At 36.2% G+C, this 14101-nt stretch overlaps 1 protein-coding gene across 1 annotated transcript in view; it reads left to right on the forward strand.

Annotated features, from left to right (window-relative positions):
• Nucleotides 1-14101, forward strand: part of LOC109082430 (vesicle-trafficking protein SEC22c-like) — a 166843-nt gene that overhangs the window by 72396 nt on the left and 80346 nt on the right. The gene's annotated exons all lie outside the window — the stretch shown is intronic.

Consider the following 14101-nt stretch of genomic DNA (forward strand, 5'->3'; position numbering starts at 1 on the left):
TGGTCTTTTCAAGCTGGGACTCTTCTGAATGAAGGTCATCATCATCAGTACACTCCTCTGCTGAAGGAACAAAGACTGAGCCTTTGCTCTCATCCAGATCACTCGAGTCCGTGTTGCCCTGGTTCGATTGCCCCTGTTAACAAATACAATTCAGACATTCACCATCCTGTTATTTAGGAAAGATCACAATGGTTAAAAATATATATTGGTTGAAAAATAAAATATCACTCCATAGTTTATATGTTACCCCAAAGACAAAACACTTTCAACCCAAAGAAGAATGAAATGGGGTCATGTACTGAGAAGTCAAACTGTTCTTGACACAGTCTCTGTCTATGAAACAATGTAATTTTCAAAACTCAAAACATCCTCCTCAAGCTGTGATCACATTTACTATTGCTGAGCAAAATTTTACAGGAAAATATGGTGGCAAAATACCATGAATGAACTATGGAAACAATGACAAAAACATCCAGCAAGCAGAAAAAAAAAAAAAAAAAACAAGCAGCCTCATTTCAACGATGATTGTATAATATTGAAGTGCAATGTTGTACAAAACTGACTGAGTAGATGCCACTTAGTTATTGTTAATATTCTGTTTTGTTTAATTGCTAAGTTACACAGCTGACATCACCAAAGAAGCTTGGTTCCAAGTAGGGATGCACCGAATTTTCGGCAACCGAAGTTAACAGAATTAGCAAAAACACTGAATATATTGTACCAAACAATGACGCGGCACGATCAATTAAGAGGTGCGCACCAATGCAGCAAACATGTCAGCAGTGTGGAGGCATTTAAAACTGTTCGAATAAGACACAAAAATCATTACAAGCACCGACAGCGAGAGACTGTTTAGGTCAGGGTATATTCTGGCAAACTGTTTACCAATCACGTTTCACAATCGGCAAAGCAAACTGTGGTACACGCCATTACCAACACGCGATGGGTAACTCGCAAAGCACATTGATCCTTTCTGTTTTCCCATCACGATACCATAGACAGTACGAGGTTGAGAAGTAGAAGGCGGGGCAACAGTTAAAACATTTCAAAGTAAAAGTTCATGCAAACAGATATTAATAGACAGGTTTTAGTCAAATATTTATGGTTATAGCAAAATCGAGTGTTAAAGTAGAGCGCAAACAATTATATTTGGAACATTAGAATATTGTATCCAATATGCGGTCACTTCCTCGTATTCATTCCCGGCTAAAGAACACCATTTTTTTGGGATCACATGCATAGTTATGCACAATGAAGAGTACAATATAGAATAAAACACAATATAACAAAAATCAGATATAGTTTAAATGTCATTTGAAATAACGATGAGCACTTGTATTGGTATGGTTTTAAGTAGATCATTAATTATTAAATACATTTACATTTAGCAGAAGCTTTTATGCAAAGCGACTTACAAATGACGACCATAGAAGCAATCAAAACCAACAAAAGAGTAAAATTCAAATGCTATGACAAGTCTCAGTTAGCCCAATGCAGTAGGCCTACACATAGCAAGGTTTATTATATTATATATATAGGATATATATATATATTATATATATAGATATATATATATATATATATATACATATATATATACACACACACACAACACACATCCATATATACACACACATACATGCATAGATACATACAGTGGTCGAATTGTACAAATATTCCTGTGGTGGGGGGGTTGGGTATTTGGGGTTTGTCCCTTAGCTAATTTTAAACAGTAAATACAAAATTTTTCTAAAAATGTTTTTAATTAATTAAAAATTTGCCTTATAAAACAAACTATTATTTTTAAGCTTTTTTCTGAAATGGAGAAATTTGGGTCAATACTGCCAATTAAACAATATTTTGCTGAATGTGTTTTTGTGCTGGCACCTTGGCTGGTTTTGGACTGTCATGGATAAATAAAGGTGTAAAATCACCTGTGGGTGGCAGCAAATCCCTGTTTTAATAAATGATTTATTGAATCATTCAAATCAAACGATTCACTCAAAATGGTTGATTCAATTAGAAACGAAACAAGTGAATGGAGAGTTGAATCACTGGCTCACACGATTCGTTCAAAAACAGATTCATTCAAGGAATAAAACACCGCGTTGCTCTATACTGATGTATAAAATTATTAGCATATTTATGTGCTGATATTCAGAAAAGTACATTGCTTGTGCAATGAATATAAAAACACAAAAACTCATACATAAGTATTTTTTTCTTTCATTGCTTGAATTATAAGGGCATTCTAACTGCATTCTAATGGGCTTCATAGCGCAGATGTGTTTTTTGTGTGTGTGTTTTGTTTGTGTTTTTTGAAGAAGACAACTGAAGGTATGATTTTTCCTTGATTAGAATTTAAAGAACTTCAAAAGTTGTGCTTGTGTCTTTAAATTCTAATCAAGGAAAAATCATACCTTCAGTTGTCTTCTTTTTAAAGAACTTCAAAAGTTGCGCTTGAACCATTTTGCACGAGAAATGAGTGAAACTTGCTTCAGCTTGTGCGCAACTTGTTACAGTACAGAGTTTTAATTGGCCAATCGCTGTTATTTAGTTTGTGAATTATCATAAATAGAGAATTTTAACATTTAATTTGCACGATAAATTTTACATATGCTAATACAGAACATTATTAATCTAAAGGGGATGATTGGGGGGATGGTGGTTTCACTGTGGGGATGCTTTATGTCATTTTTTTTTTTCACCAGGGGGATGCCATTCCCCTGCAAAACCCCCTCAGTTCAAGCCCTGCATAGATATAGACCTATATACACACACACATACAAAGAATACAAGTTGATAGAATAGAAATAGAATATAGAAAGCTATAGTGGGTTTTTTTTTAAAGAAAAACAAGCAGTTATAAAACGAATAGAGAGTGCAAGTAGAGTCAAGTGTTTTTATTTAAATGTAAACATGTAAACAAATATGTACAGAACTTTTTTTACAGTTACATTGTGTGGCATGATGGGTAAGGATAGTGGTTCTCAGATGTGATTGGGTGGGGTGGTATTTTCTTGACGTCATCAAACCAAAGTCACTTTAGGCGCATCGAGTGGTGTATCATTCCTGAATCCTGATATGAATCAGTCTTTGAAAGACCCATTATTATAGACAATTCAGTGACCAAATATTAAAGACAGACACTTGAATTTATTCCTGAATGAATCAGAATCTTGAACAAATAGATTCAATAAAAGGCTTCTTTATTAACACAATGACTTACCGACACCTAGTGACGATATTACGTAAGTATCATAAAGTAGGCCTATCATTTCATTTTGTCATTACATATTTCTATATTAAAAATGTTATATTAAACATTAATCTCATTTAATTATACAGTTGTTATTGCTATGTAAATGCATGTACAACCGTCTGATCAGCATTAAACTGGTAACAGGCCTACATCTAAGTTAATACTGATTTAATTGGTAACAGCCTATTGTCATATTACATGTATTCCAATTAAACATAAACATTTAAGAATTTAACATTAAGAATGACATACATATTTAGGCCTAATATGAAATTCGGTATGGTTAAAAAAATCAGTTGCCCCTAATGGGAAAGTTAATTTCTGACACTGATAGAATCATCTCTGGTTTATTTCTTGTTGCAGGTATGAAGTAAATTCATGAGATAAATGAATATTTCACGGGTAGGTTGCAGAATGTATGCTGCCTACACAAAAGAAAGCTTTGTCTTCCTTGGTATAAAGTTTGCGTCAAGACATTCATTAAATCTGGCTGTTTGATGAAGAGAAAGAGATTACATGTAGTAGAAATAAAAGTCATTTAGAATCCGTAGAAGCGGAGGACTATTATTATGTTTTTGTTTTTTTAATACTTTTTGTATAAATATTTTTTGTGTGTGTGTGTGTTGTATATATATATGTGTGTGTGTGTGTGTGTGTGTATATTTATATAGAAAAACAAAAATAAAATGAAAATCCTATACGTGTACTGCATTGGGCTAACTGAGGCTTGTCATAGCATTTGAATATTATTGCTCTTTTGTTGGTTTTGATTGCTTCTATTGTCATCATTTGTAAGTCACTTTGCATAAAAGCTTCTGCTAAATGATTAAATGTAAATGTATTTAATAATTAATGATCTACTTAAAATTACCAGCATACCAATACAAGTGCTCATCGTTATTTCAAAGGACATTTTCTTAAATTGTGTTTGTTGTATATTGTATTCTTCATTGTGCATAACTATGCACGTGATCCCTAAAAAATTGTGTTCTTTAGCCGGGAATGAATACGAGGAAGTGACCGCATATTGGATACAATATTCTAATGTTCCAAATATAATTGTTTGCACTCTACTTTAACACTGGATTTTGCTATAACCATAAATATTTGACTGAAACTTGACTATTAATATCTGTTTGCATGAACTTTTACTTTGAAATGTTTTAACTGTTGCCCCGCCTTCTACTTCTCAACCTCTTACTTTCTATGGTATCGTGATGGGAAAACAGCAAGGATTAATGTGCCTGCGAGTTACCCATCACGTGTTGGTAATGGCGTGTACCACAGTTTGCTTTGCCGATTGCGAAACATGATTGGTAAACAGTTTGCCAGAATATACCCTGACCCGTTCCACTGTCACCGTACTCTCCTCTGAGTCGCTGAGGAGGTGCTGGCCATTCACCAAGAGACTGACCGCCTGAAGACCCCAGAACACATGGAGGCAGGGCCGGGCTCAAACTGATGCTGTTTTTCTGATTTTAATCCTAAACTATGTTGTAAATAGTTGTAAAAAGTACTTTCAGTTATGTATAGAACAATTTGTTTAATGTGTAAAAAAAAATTACAAGACAAAAAAATAAACATATAAAAGAATGTTTTGTGAAATAATTATAAGCTGCATTAAAAAAAATTAACAATGTACATAAGTACTTCTCTTTTATTTACGTGTGAATATGCAAAACAAAAATACAAAATGTTCAGAAAGTACAAAAATAAAATACAGAAACTCGCTCCCTCTCCTGTCCCTGGACACTCGCTCCCTCTCCTGTCCCTGGACACTCGCCCCCTCACCAGTCCCGGGACACTCGCCCCCTCACCTGTCTCGGGACACTCGCCCTCTCTCCTGTCCCTGGACACTCAACTCCCTCACCTGTCCCAGGACACTCAACTCCCTCACCTGTCCCTGGACACTCAACTCCCTCACCTGTCCCAGGACACTCAACTCCCTCACCTGTCCCAGGACACTCAACTCCCTCACCTGTCCCTGGACACTCAACTCCCTCACCTGTCCCTGGACACTCAACTCCCTCACTCAACTCCCTCACCTGTCCCTGGACACTCAACTCCCTCACCTGTCCCTGGACACTCAACTCCCTCACCTGTCCCTGGACACTCAACTCCCTCACCTGTCCCAGGACACTCAACTCCCTCACCTGTCCCAGGACACTCAACTCCCTCACCTGTCCCTGGACACTCAACTCCCTCACCTGTCCCCTGGACACTCAACTCCCTCACCTGTCCCAGGACACTCAACTCCCTCACCTGTCCCTGGACACTCAACTCCCTCACCTGTCCCAGGACACTCAACTCCCTCACCTGTCCCTGGACACTCAACTCCCTCACCTGTCCCAGGACACTCAACTCCCCTCACCTGTCCCAGGACACTCAACTCCCTCACCTGTCCCAGGACACTCAACTCCCTCACCTGTCCCTGGACACTCAACTCCCTCACCTGTCCCTGGACACTCAACTCCCTCACCTGTCCCAGGACACTCAACTCCCTCACCTGTCCCAGGACACTCAACTCCCTCACCTGTCCCTGGACACTCAACTCCCTCACATGTCCCAGGACACTTGGCAAATAAATCATGCCTGTTAACTTATTGTTTGTGGGATTATAACACTTTCGCTAGGTATTTGAGTAAATGAAAACACAATACTTACATTTTAATGTTAATTCCTCCACAGAACTCTCCCATGCCATGTTCTCTGAATATAAACACCGTTTTCATATGGGCGCAAGTGATTCTGGGATATGGTTGGGTGCGACGTGTCCATAAGTTATACACTTCATTTTCATGGGAAATTTGAAGTTGCTTTGGAAATTCGTCAGCCTTCGTTGCACCGTGGTGACGCATTCGCACTTCAAATGTGGTCTTTGGAGTGCACATTCTGACTTTGGGACAGCTTACGTCGTGACACTATGACGCAATCGCCCTTCATATCCGAACTTCAGAAACCACACACTTCAGTTTGGGACAGCCTTCGTCACACCATTGTGATGCATTCACACTTCAAATTAGTCCATTCACTTAACTTTGGGACACAGCTAAAATATCCCGGTTCTTACTTGTGAATTCAGTTCACTGGAGACTCGCACTAAATGGTTCATTTGAATTAGTGTCGACTCGAGAACAGCTGCAATCAAATAATTATAATACGTGAATGAATCGTTTGGTGTGATTTCCGAACCAATTTAAAAGGTTCATTCAAAAGAATCAGTTCGTTCTTGAATCAGACATTCGTTTGTGCTAATAAAGTTTAAGATAGTTTGTCATTGTAGCCTACTGTTTTATTGTTGTTGTGCTTTTTAATTAAGAATAACAATCAATCCAGCTTTTATTTTAGTCTTAAAAAGTGAAAGGTATATGCAAAACAGACAATTACGTTTTTAGTAAAACGTGTCATCAAGATGGCGAATTTGAAAAGCGTATGAAAAGAGGAATAACGTTAGCTGTTTACAAAATTTTAATCTAAAAATTAAACTGATGTAAAAGAACGGTTAAAAAAAAAAAAATTATTACCAAATTTAGTGTTTGTGCGACTAACTGATAAAGTCCCAAAAGAGCGACCAGTGGGAAGAACGAGTCTAGAGCCCTGCTAATATGTCTGGAATATAGTAAAAGTTAGATTATGATGGGTCTAATGGGTACATTTATCGTATTTAATGATGAACCTGTATAGTATATGTTATTGATAATTTTCATTTAATTATGTATAGGAGGCATGTGTTAAAAATGTATGTGGTTTTTTAATATTGAATTGTTGATAGTAGTGGGTTTGCCATAAGTCACTGTCTTATTAAAGCATATAACGGTAATAAAGTGAAATTAATGTATGTTTACAATAATTGTTTAAGTGTATGGTAGGTGTGTAAGCAAATATTTATGCTGTGTAATAAAAACCCATGACAAGTGTAAAATATACATGAAGTTGCTGGCCATCTTGTTTATATGTCTTTGTATGTCGTAGTATAAGGTTGTATTGTATGAGATTTTTCTTTTGTTTTGCACAGGAGTATTGCTGTTGTGAAAATCATGAAGAGGGCCAAGGTTGAAATTGAAGGATATCTTCATGATGTATCTGAAATTTTGGAAGGGGCTGATAATCACAAATATTTTACAGCCTTAATACAGGAGATGGAAAAAAACAGTCATGTAGTGGTGTTTGATCTTCAGAGACATAATGTGTTTTGCAGTGTGGAGAAAGACAGGTAATTGACAAAATGTTGAAATTAGTAAATGTTTTTTTTAAATTAATATAATTATTATTTTTGTTATGATGGTTTGTCTGAGAAAAAACTAATGTAAATGATGTTTTGTTGTATTTTTAGAACACCTGTAAGACCCTCACATCAGAGAAATGAAGTTGATTAATTTTGAGCACAGCATCCTTGCTGAGATGTGTGCGTCAGCTTAACTTTGTATTTGACGAGTCCTCTCATGATGTTGTGAAAGATGTGACAGTGCAGCATATTTTGCAAGAGGGCCATGAATATCAAAGGGTAAGTCCTAACGGTCTATTTTCTGAAATTGATATTTATACATTGTCTGAAAGCTGAGTGAATAAGATTTATATTTATGTGTGTTACGTTTGTTAGAGTAGGACAATATTTGGCTGATTTGGCTGAAAATCTTGAATCTGAGGGTGCAAAAAAATAAATTCACATGTAAAGTTGTACAAATGAAGTTCTTAGCAATGCATATTAGTAATAAAATATTAAGCTTTACTATATTTATGGTAGAATATTTACAAAATATCTTCATACAACTTGAACTTTTCTTTTTGGCAGGTGAGAAATTTTGACACACACATTGTATTATTGGTTATTGCTACAAATGTAGCTACGCTACTTTGGACTGGTTTTCTGCTGCAGGGTCACATTTGTCATGTGGAAGGATTTGATGGTGTTATCATTTTAACTGGTTTGCATGAACATGCATTATCTATGAAAATTCATTTTTAGAGCGCCTATTTTGATAGGTAGGCATAGAGAATAGTGTGTTGTATGTGTAATTCACTTACATTATATTACACATTACAGCCGTTGTAGGTAGTTTATTTTTGGATGTATGAGTACTGTGTGACAGAGTAAGATAATGTTGTTGTTGTTGTTGTTGTTGATCCGTAAATTGATTCATGATTTATGAGGTATGTTTTGTTTTTTATTTGTGTTTATAGGTGAATGTTACCATCAAAGTTTTGCAGTTGTCTGAAGATAGACCAGGCATGACCCGTAGCCACCAAAGAATGGCCAGGCGATCGTATGATGTCGCACACCAGACAAGCAGCATCTAATTGACAGTCTGGGGTGGTGATGGGTTGCAAGTTGGCAAGTGGTATAGACTGACTAATACATCTATTTTCGGAAATTTGGTGGATGTACGTGTTTGTCCACAACAGCAAAGTCAAGAATTACAATTGTCCCGGATGTTTTATGCACTGTGGCACAAATAATGGAAAATTTTGACTGAAAAGGAAGGTGAAATTGTCACAGCAGAGGTGAAGGTACCCAAGGCAGCCTCCTTTATCTTCAGTGAATCTGGTAACATCACTTACCAGATGTCAGCAATGTGATACATTTTGCCATTCATCCAGAGTTGTGTCTGTATTGCGAGGTATTGTAACCATTAGGAGTTTTGTGTATTGTGACCATGAGGGATCTAGACACTTCCACGTAAAGTTTTGTGGACTGCGTGTTCTGGATGTGGCATTTGTGGCAGACGGCAAGTTCATCTTCTGTACCACAAAGTACGGAGTGCAGCGCAAGCTCGTCTAACATGGGCGAATGTACAGCTATGACTGATGATATGATGCTGCAAGAAGTTTTTGCGGAAGTTCAAACAGAAGAGTCAGCTAATTTGGATGCAGAAGAGAAGGATGAAGGATGTGTAGAAAAGCAAGAAGGTTCTAATACTTCAGAAGGCTCTGTTGGACAGCTAATGCAGGAAAGAAGAGAAGTAGTGCTTGGAGTTGTGGCTGAAGAGTGTCGGAAAGGTTTTCAAAAGGGTATGAAGGGAAAGCAGGGTTTCCCACACATTGATGTATTTGTTGCGGGCCGCCACAATATCAAAAGTGACCGCCACAAATAGATTTTCCAAAAGGCTTTCACTTCATTGAATAAACATGAGCACTGCACGTTTCAAAATCAAAAACCGGTGCGGGTGTTTTTATATCTGTTTTTATAACTGTATTTCAGAAGAAAACCGAATGTATTTAGAAAATTTTCGATTTCATTTTCATTTCATCTTGCATGTGATGCTTGATAAGGCAGCGTTTGTGAGCTCAGCGCTGCTTTAAAGCTGTTACCCGGAGAAACCTCTATCTCTTCCGCTCTTAAAGCGCCTCCTGCTGGCAGAAAATTAATTTGCATATATATGTAGATATGGGGGCGGGGGAGTGCCGCCATAAATAGAGTGTAAGGCTGTGGGAAACACTGGAAAAAGTAAGAAATAAAGAAAAAAAGTGTATTTTTGTACAATGTGTAAATTTTAATTTTTTTTTATAGTTTTTATAGATGTAAACTTCGACTTGAAGTGTTTGGGAGAATCCTGTATCTCTCCCGCTCTTAAAGCGCCTCTTGCTGGCAGAAAATTAATTCGTATATATATGTACAGGTCCTTCTCAAAAAATTAGCATATTGTGATAAAAGTTCATTATTTTCCATAATGTAATGATAAAATTAAACTTTCATATATTTTAGATTCATTGCACACCAACTGAAATATTTCAGGTCTTTTATTGTTTTAATACTGATGATTTTGGCATACAGCTCATGAAAACCCAAAATTCCTATCTCAAAAAAATTAGCATATCATGAAAAGGTTCTCTAAACGAGCTATTAACCTAATCATCTGAATCAACTAATTAACTCTAAACACCTGCAAAAGATTCCTGAGGCTTTTAAAAACTCCCAGCCTGGTTCATTACTCAAAACTGCAATCATGGGTAAGACTGCCGACCTGACTGCTGTCCAGAAGGCCATCATTGACACCCTCAAGCGAGAGGGTAAGACACAGAAAGAAATTTCTGAACGAATAGGCTGTTCCCAGAGTGCTGTATCAAGGCACCTCAGTGGGAAGTCTGTGGGAAGGAAAAAGTGTGGCAAAAAGCATTGTGGAGAAGGACCGATTCCAGACCTTGGGGGACCTGCGGAAGCAGTGGACTGAATCTGGAGTAGAAACACATCCAGAGCCACCGTGCACAGGCGTGTGCTTTTGAACCAGAAACAGCGACAGAAGCGCCTGACCTGGGCTACAGAGAAGCAGCACTGGACTGTTGCTCAGTGGTCCAAAGTACTTCTTTCGGATGAAAGCAAATTTTGCATGTCATTCGGAAATCAAGGTGCCAGAGTCTGGAGGAAGACTGGGGAGAAGGAAATCCCAAAATGCCTGAAGTCCAGTGTCAAGTACCCACAGTCAGTGATGGTCTGGGGTGCCATGTCAGCTGCTGGTGTTGGTCCACTGTGTTTTATCAAGGGCAGGGTCAATGCAGCTAGCTATCAGGAGATTTTGGAGCACTTCATGCTTCCATCTGCTGAAAAGCTTTATGGAAATGAAGATTTCGTTTTTCAGCACGACCTGGCACCTGCTCACAGTGCCAAAACCACTGGTAAATGGTTTACTGACCATGGTATTACTGTGCTCAATTGGCCTGCCAACTCTCCTGACCTGAACCCCATAGAGAATCTGTGGGATATTGTGAAGAGAAAGTTGAGAGACGCAAGACCCAACACTCTGGATGAGCTTAAGGCCGCTATTGAAGAATCCTGGGCCTGCATAAACACCTCAGCAGTGCCACAGGCTGATTGCCTCCATGCCACGCCGCATTGAAGCAGTCATTTCTGCAAAAGGATTCCCGACCAAGTATTGAGTGCATAAACTGAACATAATTATTTGAAGGTTGACTTTTTTTGTTTTAAAAAAACACTTTTCTTTTATTGGTCAGATGAAATATGCTAATTTTTTGAGATAGGAATTTTGGGTTTTCATGAGCTGTATGCCAAAATCATCAGTATTAAAACAATAAAAGACCTGAAATATTTCAGTTGGTGTGCAATGAATCTAAAATATATGAAAGTTTAATTTTTATCATTACATTATGGAAAATAAATGAACTTTTTCACAATATGCTAATTTTTTGAGAAGGACCTGTAGATATGGGGGCAGGGGAGTGCTGCCACAAATTAAAAATGTAAAATTTTACATAAATTTTATGAGTAAGAAATAAAGTGTATTTGTGGAGTTTGGTACAATGTGTAATTTTTTATAGTTTTTATAGATGTAAACTTTGACTTGAAGTGTTTGGGAGGTAGTTATCTGAGACAACTATAATGTTTTAGCTGAATAAGAGAGTTAAAAAGCAGTGAATGTTTTATTTCTTTTTTTTTTTACTACAATACTGTATTAATCAGTCATATTGTAATTGTACAATATGACAGACATTTAGCATTTAGTCTAATTAGGGTGTTATATTGCTGTTGTTTTCTTTTTTTATTACAAATATCATAATCAGTTGTTTGGTACTCAATGTGTACTACTTTATGATTTTCTGCAAATTTCCTCTTGATTACTGTTATTTGTTTATGTGCAATGTTGAGAAAAAGAGCATCTTGAAAGAGGTGTTCTTTAGATGCTTGAGTTTTTTGACAAATGTGTAAATTGTTCTTAAGTTATTTTTGGAAAGGTTTTGTTTTGTGTAAATGTTCTTTATAGTTGTGATTGTATACTTAATAAGAGCCCCTTATTTAACATTGTCAAATTGCATATGTTGAGTAATTGCTATGTGCCTTTTAGCAAAGATTTTCTTAAAGGTTGCTAAAATAGATACTGTTGTTTTTATTGTATAACTTATTGGATTGTTACAGTAAAATTAATCATTTTAGACAATGTTAAATAGATACTGTTGTTTTTATGACTATGATTTATAAGATTATTTTAGGTTAAATTGATTATTTTATAGACAGTTAAATAAATTACTGTTGTTGCTGTTGTTGTAATGGGCCCAATGTGAAAAAAAGTGGAATTAAAGTTAATTATTGCTCATTGAAAGCAGTTTTGTTCTAATGCTTTTGCTGATTGTCGAATCAGTACTCAATCCTAAAACCAACTGTAGAATTTGTAATATATACTTACGTAGTAGTATTACATGTACATGTTTAAGCAAAATGATGTATTTTAGATGTAACTGTCAAAGTGTTTGGTGCAACTGATGTACAAATGCGAAAGTTAACTTTTATACGAGTTGGTGCAACTGATGTACAAATGCAAAAGTTAACTATGTTTTGTATTCTTATGTAAATGCTGTGGTGGTTAGTTATGGTGTCCAGGCAGTAATTTTGTGGAAATATTCATGTCGACACAGAACGTAACATCAATATTACACAGCTCTATAGTTATAAACACAAATGTTTTAATCAGTGTTTTTTGTTCATTTACATTATTTCAATAATTTCTAAAGCTATTATATTATATATTATTTATGTTTACGTAAATTCTGCATGATTTAATGGGATGGGCATGTTGCAGTGTTGGTGTGGCAGTTGTTAGCAAGTCTGCGGTTTTTCCTGTGGAACTGGGGCTATTTTAACATTGTTTGCTGCGGTTTGTGCGGGTTGTTTTTCATGTCTGCAGGTTGAAGCAACTTCATTAATGTGATATTTAGCCCCTGGAATGCTAATGTTACCAGAGGATCCCTGCCGATAAACGTAAATTTTACCTACTTAAATTAAATTATTACCAGTGAAATCACCACAAAAACTATAGATTTGAGCGCATGTTTATGAAAGTTTGGGCTTTTAATGTCATCTTTTGTGTAGATCCCTCTGAGGTCTAGGGGGTTTTTGGGGGCCTGGAGAAATTTTTGACATCCCCTGACTTTTGTGCTTTTTTTCAGTTGCTTATAAATAGATACATGGCTAAAGTCTAATAACACTGTATTCAGTACAAAATGGCCTACAATAATATGTAAATAGCATGTGTGTACATGATTGTGTTTTTGAGAAATACAATGTTTATGCGTTGTTAGTAAAAAACTACAATTTTGAAGTCACTGAAATAAGGTCATAAACCACCTAGAGAACATTTGTTCACAAGACTGTTAAACATGGACCTTGTAGCCTAGAGTTTTTGCTTCAAAATGATGTGAAAATCATCTTGTTTATTCACTCACAGAAAAACAATAGATTGATTTAAATTTATGAAGACACTTTTTGTTTCAAAAGGGCATATGCGGGTAGGGGTCAACTATCATGAATATTAGTGTGATTCACACCTGAGAAGACAAAGACCCGCATAATGAGCTGCATAATGAGCCTTTCAGCCAGGTGTGTGACTGAGAGGGAAGAGTTACAAGAAAGAATGTGAGGACAAAATAAATGTACATATTTTTATGTTTGTTAGAACGGAAAAAAAGCAGTAAAGTTTTGTCTAATCTTTATTACTGACATTAGCTAGCAACATTATAACTCATATTACTTTTATATCGTATTGCTGTCTATGTTATAGAACATACAAAAAAAAAAATCGTGAAACATTGAGATGATATAAATGAAAACTTCCAAAATGAAATGAAATGAAATGAAATGAAACGATCAAAAACTGAAAGTGTAATTTAAAGTGTAATTTAAGTTCTTTTTCAGGGTTATCAGGAGAAAAATGCCTCAAAACGGCTTTTAATGTCATCTTTTGTATATAAAAGCTTTAAATATATAAACTTTTAATATCACATTCTGTTTATACAAGCATTATTTAAATAAAGCTTTGTGATGGGTATTGAAGGGAGAGGACTCAATGCGAGGGGCAAAATGACAGTCCTTTAATTCAAACAAAAGGAAAGCCA

Source organism: Cyprinus carpio, chromosome B24 (assembly GCF_018340385.1).
Source record: "Cyprinus carpio isolate SPL01 chromosome B24, ASM1834038v1, whole genome shotgun sequence".
NCBI lineage: Eukaryota > Metazoa > Chordata > Actinopteri > Cypriniformes > Cyprinidae > Cyprinus > Cyprinus carpio.